The sequence below is a fragment of the Colobus angolensis genome, unplaced genomic scaffold (genome assembly GCF_000951035.1).
Source record: "Colobus angolensis palliatus isolate OR3802 unplaced genomic scaffold, Cang.pa_1.0 Scaffold150, whole genome shotgun sequence".
NCBI lineage: Eukaryota > Metazoa > Chordata > Mammalia > Primates > Cercopithecidae > Colobus > Colobus angolensis.
The window spans coordinates 1,066,865-1,073,207 of NW_012114600.1; the positions used below are offsets into that span (position 1 = coordinate 1,066,865).

A 6,343-nucleotide genomic window follows, 5' to 3' on the forward strand; every position below is an offset into this window, starting at 1 on the left:
GGAAAAAAAAAAAAAAAGTAAAGAAAAAGAAACGGCTATAAAAATTATTCTGGTTTTTAGTTATTCTGTTGAATTATTCATTACTAAAGTTATGTTCCATTTGAAGATGCAATTTGAATTTCTTATGTGACATCTGTTGGGCATAGTCTGCAATAGCAGATGAAGCAAATAGGAAAGTAATTTATTCATCTTTTAAAATCTTTCAATTGAGACTAATAAAAATGTATGAATACACTGAACCCCAACCAAGCTCTGTATTATGAATTAAACAGACTACTGGAATTTCACTGCATCCCATATCCAAACGTGTACTACAGTCATCTGTACATATTTTAATCAAGAAATGGTCAAAGTTGCATTTGCTAATGAATCTGTGTTAAACTACAAGTGTGACATCCTTATAAGTATCATTTGTAGTATGGATTTTAAATAATAATAATGGTTGAGCCCAAATGACTCTATGAGGAACTATAATAGAGACATAGTACATAAAAGAGAAAGAGAAGGAAAGTGACCACGACTGAAGGGAGAAGCAGTGGGGAAGAAGTAGAGGGTCAGGGTAGGAAGAGTGCTGGCCCGGAAGCTCCCAGCCACTAGCTGTGTCCTCAGGCAAGTCCTTCCAACACTTGGGTCTTTATTGCTTACGTTACAAGAGTAGAACCGAATGTCTTTTTTAAAAAATGATTTGGGGCATTCTTAGACCCACTGATTGTCTAATTGGCTTAGCAGGAAGCCCTCCAGCTTGGGAGTTAGCGGCCCAGCCTCCTAAAAGATTAGGAAAAGAGAGTGGCATATGCAGGACTGTTAGAACACCTACAGTGTTATACTTTGGGAGGGTCAAAAGGAAATTGGGGTGGGAAAGGATAAGAATATTATGTCAACTAACCAGGCATCTTTGTAGGAATCATTTCTGATAGTCTACATTCTGATAAAATGTGTGATTAAAAGTCCAGCATAGGATTTAGCTACCATCATTTATTAATACAGATGTTCAGAAGTTCCAGCCTTGTCTCTCCTTTTTTCCTCCTTTAAATGTTCTTAGAGGTTAAGTTCTCAACTCAGACACTCTTCCTCATTATTATCCAAGTACTGTCAACTGTGCTAGATGATGGTTTTTATTATGGGACTCAAGTGTACTTACTTCTTTCACCTTTTTTGAGTAATTATTAATAATAATACCCATTTCTTGAGTGCCGGGCATTTTACATATGCTACCACATATCCTTATAACTGCCATGCAAAGCAGGTATTCTTCTGCAAATGAGAAAAACGTAAAGTTTCCATTTACAAATAAGGAAAACTAAGGTTCAGAGAAAGAAAATAACTTATCCAAGGGTACACAAAGGTCTGCCTAAAATTTGTGTATTTTTACTCTACCCTCCTCCCTCTGGTTATAATGCTTGGGCATTGGTAAAAAGCTAGTCTTTAATAGTTCTATTAAATGCTACCAGGGCCATTTTATGTGCTGTACTCCTGGAAGGTTCAGTAGTCCCTACTGACCTCCACTGAACAGTGGAAGGAATTCTCACAAGTAGGACATTGTGATTTTATAAAAATATCAAAGTAATCCATTATCAAAGCAATCCAAACCTCAAGGGCCTTAAAAGCGGGAGTCGCTTATAATAGTCAGTTTAGAATCTCACCTTGATTTTTAAAAGTGTCACTTACTAAAAATGCCAAGTTTTTAGATGACTACCACTTGCAGTAGATGGGAGAAACATCCATTCTCACCTGCGACTTAGGCGCCTTGCCCGGATGAACTCACTTCCCTATAGGCTCTGACCAGGGCAAGCGTTGGTGGCACAGAGGGAGGTCTATTGGCTTTTGGTTCCTGTATTGCAAGTGCAGTGTGATGAGGTTTTTTATTTTTTCCCCCTCCTTCTCTGACTCAGTTCATGACTCTTGTTTCATTTCTGGCTCTAAGACAATTAAAAGCAACATGTTATAGCATGAAGCTAATAAAGAAAAAGACCCTTGCCAGTTTTATTGAAGGTCCCTATTGGGTTATCTGGCTTACTGTATTGGCATATTTTAGTAGTCCATGATTCCTGCAAAAACTACACCTAAATACCCCTCATTCTTCCTACGGCTTTCTCAAATTTGTGAGAGGAGGGTAGGTCCAATTATATGAATCTAAGAAAACCACTTCTCCCCAAACAGTGAACTTTTAGGAAGCTGGAGAAAATGTTGAAAACAAACATTGACGTTGTGTTACTTGGCATCTAGCTGATAGCTCTGCCTGGAAACTTCGCAATTGGATACAATAAGAATTATTCTTTTAAGTGTGGTTGAAAATAAGAGTAGTGTCATTTGAACATTCAGACATCTGCCCTTATTCCAGTTCAGTTGTTTTATTTCATGCCTAAATTTTGGGGCTGTAGTCATAGAAACCTATACCTGGAATGATAATACCTTTTAAAATATCCATTAGACCAGTGCTGCCAACTGGTGTTTTAATGTGTATATGAAACACTTGGAAACCTTGTTAAATGCATATTCTGATTCAGGAAGCCTGGGGTGGGGCCTGCGATTCTGATTTCTAGCAAATTCCCAGGTGACAGCCATAACTGCTGGTCCATGAGCCAAACTTTGAGTAGAAAGCTCTAGACTCTTCCTCTAAATGTGAACTTCTTGTGAGAAGGGACTGTCTTAATCATCTTTATATTCCTTCTGCCTATCCTATTGTCTAGGCAGGGTGGACTGCCTATCCTAGTGTCTAAGTAATGTCTACAGGGTGGACATTACAAATTATGTATTGACTGAGAGAGAGAGACAGAGAGAGAGAGAGTAAAGTACATGGCTTTGGATTTAGACTTGCATTGAATCCTGGCTCTATCATAGATCTTACTGATCTCATGCTCTGAGCTTCAATCCCATCCCTTTAAGACGGGGATAATAATAATACCTTACCTCACGGGATTGTTGGGGAATATTTAATGCACTATTATCTGTAGGTTAAGAACATAGGCTCTCCACTTAGCCTGCTTATGTTCAAACCCTGCCACAACAGGTTAGTTAGCCTATTTATTCCTAATGTTCCATTATTGGAACGCTAAGCTTGTGGGACTTATTTATATCCTACTGCTCAAGGTCATCGCCAAGGCCTAATTTTTCACACAAAAATAATGCAACCTCCAGCATAAATGGGTTAATAGTAATGTAACTTTGGTCAAGTTACTTAATTTTCCCAAACTGGGGCTAAAAATAATACCAACCACATATAATTATTATGAAAATAAATGAGGAAATCCATGTAAAATACTTGGCACAGTATCTGGCAATAGTAAGCCTCTTAGCATGAGAAAAGTCTATCAGTAAAAATGCAGTCCACCTTCTTTGGCAAGCACTTCTTTCTTCTCCACCTCAAGAAGCAATAACATTGCTCTAGGTTTTGGATGATTGCTGGTTTTGCTTCTTAAATTTGGTGAAACATTAGTAGATTATTCTAAGTATACCCAGACAAATATGCACGTATTTTAATATTTATCTGCTATTGTTCTTTCTATATAGTTATTGCTATTATGACCCAGGAACTATTTGACAAAATTTGATATTATTTCATTAAGATTTGTTTTTAAAAGAATTTGAGGCAACTCTTGTCACTACACCCTGAATCCACTTGTCTTTATATATCTTTTGGAGTTTGTGGGCTAAATTTTTATCACTTGAGAGGACCCTTGAAAAGTTATCCCTCTTCTTCTTCTGTGTTTTCTATACCTTAGGGAAGAAGATTCCGTAACTTCTCCCTGTATTCAATTTTCATGTCAGGAAATTCTTCTCTTGCTTTCATTTCTCCTGTTACAATTAAAGTCTTTTTTTTTTCCTATTTTCAGTGGAATTTGTCCATCAAATAAGGCTTTGTTTACCTCTCAGTCTTCTCTTCTCTTTAGGTTCCTGTTTCTTCAATTCCCCCTTTTCATGTTTTCCAATCTCTTTGTTACTTGCTTCTTCCCTTTCATTTTTTTCTCTTTTTTAATACAATGTTAGCATTTCAGGGAAAGGAGTGGGAAAGGTCATTTAAGTTCAACCACTCATCTCTTTTATGTTATGACTCCTCAGATGAAACAGTATAATCTAGTAAGAACCTGATGGGTAGGAGATTAAAATAGGAAGATTATCTTTCTGTTGAACAACTCATCCTTAATTAGATTGTTACTGTTGATTTGTTTCTGGTTTTAAATAACAATTTTCTGCTGCTTGCGTCTCTTCACAATGTACCTGAGTATAATAGCTTACATCATTTTTAAGGCTTTGTCTGTTCAGGGTCATCCAATCACCCATTGTAGAGTTTGTTTTGTTTTGTTTGTTCACAGAGCAATTGGCTACCTAATGGTTAATTAGATTCTGTTTTATGGGTACAGACACAGTGAGAACTCTTTTTTAATAATACTTTATATCATCCTGAGATCACATGTCAAAGGCACCTTCATCCATAGCATATTTTAAGTCAATAAAGAGAAATATTACATCAATTATATTGCCAGAGGTCGTGCTTTGTAACAAGCAAGCGCATCTTTTAAATGGTGAGATAACAGAAACTTGTGAGAAGCTGCTTGACCTAGTTATTTTGAATGGAATTTTCCATTACAAAAAGTTGGTTTTATATATTTTTTAAATGTATAGAAATACAAAGCAAAGATGTAAAGACTTAAAGAGAAGAAAAAGTTGAAACACCATATAGGGAGGCTTTAAGTACTTCATTCTTATTGAGCTAAATTTCCCTCCAGCCTAAGCTACTCCCTAATTTCTAAACAGAAGATGCCTATTCAGCTTATGAGAGCTCCTCTGAGTTGTTAATGTATGCGTAGGTACATATTAGAGGGAGCTGAGAGACGGCACTGGACAATCACAATTCAAGATGAGTGCAGTGTTGACAGTGCGGTACAGATAAAGTAGTAAGTAGGTCACAGTCCAAAAATTCCAAACCAGAGTGTGGAAGACTTGTGGATGATGAAGGTTTTGAATTGATAGGGAAAGATTGGCTGAGAGGAAGAAAGAGGACCTCCTCAAGGGAAAGTGAATTCCTACTGCCATCTGCTTTTCATTCTCTGCTCTCAGAATATTGCTGGTCTTATCTCAGCCCTCAGCCCCTCTCAGGAGGAGCAGGGGAAGCTAAGATTGGAACATTGAGGCAAAATCAAATTAAGCAGTACCTGGAATTGCAGGGCGAGGAATTTGTGCTTGAGGCTTATTCACTGGGGGAGCCAGTGGAGATTTTTGGGAAAACCTATTAAGTCTTGTTGCAGAAAGTGGACTGACTGAAAGAGACAAAATCAAGGAGGCACTCTACAAATAATGTGTTTTAATGTGCTATTTAATGGTTACTTATGGCTCTGTCAGTCAGTATCATTATTCTCATTCTGCAGAAGTTCTGCAGGAAACAGCTGGCAGTCACACAGGGACTTACTCTTTATCCGCTTCAACTGCACATTGTTTGACCTGGCTGAATGCGCCTTCATGTCACAGTGCCTGGATCTCTTTCTTCTCTGCTCACCTATGCTTTGCTATCAACCCAGGAGAGTGTTACCAGGCCGGGAATTTAGATCTTCCGTAACAGGCAGTTTATTGGTGTTTTGTTTGGTTTGTTTGAAAATGTTTAGGCTTTTCTATCAATTTAAATATAATGGAAATTCTCTCTGGAAAACAAGTCCCTCCACAAGAAAGACAGAGGGAAATTGCTGGATAGACTTAGTAGACTTGAGTTGGTTATGAAAATTACCCAGATTAGGTCAAGCACAGTGGTTCACACTTGTAATCCCAGTGCTTTGGGAAGGCAAGATTGGAAGAATCACTTGAGCCCAGGAGTCCGAGACCAGCCTGGTCAACATAGCAAGACTCCATCCATACACAATTTTTTAAAAAATTAGCTGGGTGTGGTGGTGTACGTGCCCGTAGTCCCAGCTACTTGAGAGGCTGAGGCAAGAGGATTGCTTGGGCCTAGGAGCTCCAGGTTACAGTGAGCTATGATTGTGTCACTGCACTCCAGCTTGGGCAACAAAGCAAGAACCTGTCTTTAAAATAATAATAATAATAATAAAATTAGCCTGACGAAATACAGTTGGCTGCCCATATCCTTGGGTTCTGCAACTGCAGATTCCACTGAGGATTGAAAATCTTTGAAAAAACAAACACAAATTGACAATTTAAAAATGCAAATTTTAGGCCGGGCGCGGTGGCTGAAGCCTGTAATCCCAGCACTTTGGGAGGCCGAGACGGGCGGATCATGAGGTCAGGAGATCGAGACTAACCCGGTGAAACCCCGTCTCTACTAAAAAATACAAAAAACTAGCTGGGCGAGGTGGCGGGCGCCTGTAGTCCCAGCTACTCGGGAGGCTGAGGCAGG

At 38.6% G+C, this 6,343-nt stretch overlaps 1 protein-coding gene across 1 annotated transcript in view; it reads left to right on the forward strand.

The window, feature by feature from the left end:
- SLC38A1 (solute carrier family 38, member 1) overlaps positions 1-6,343 on the forward strand; it is an 87,542-nt gene that overhangs the window by 29,976 nt on the left and 51,223 nt on the right. The window lies entirely within an intron of this gene.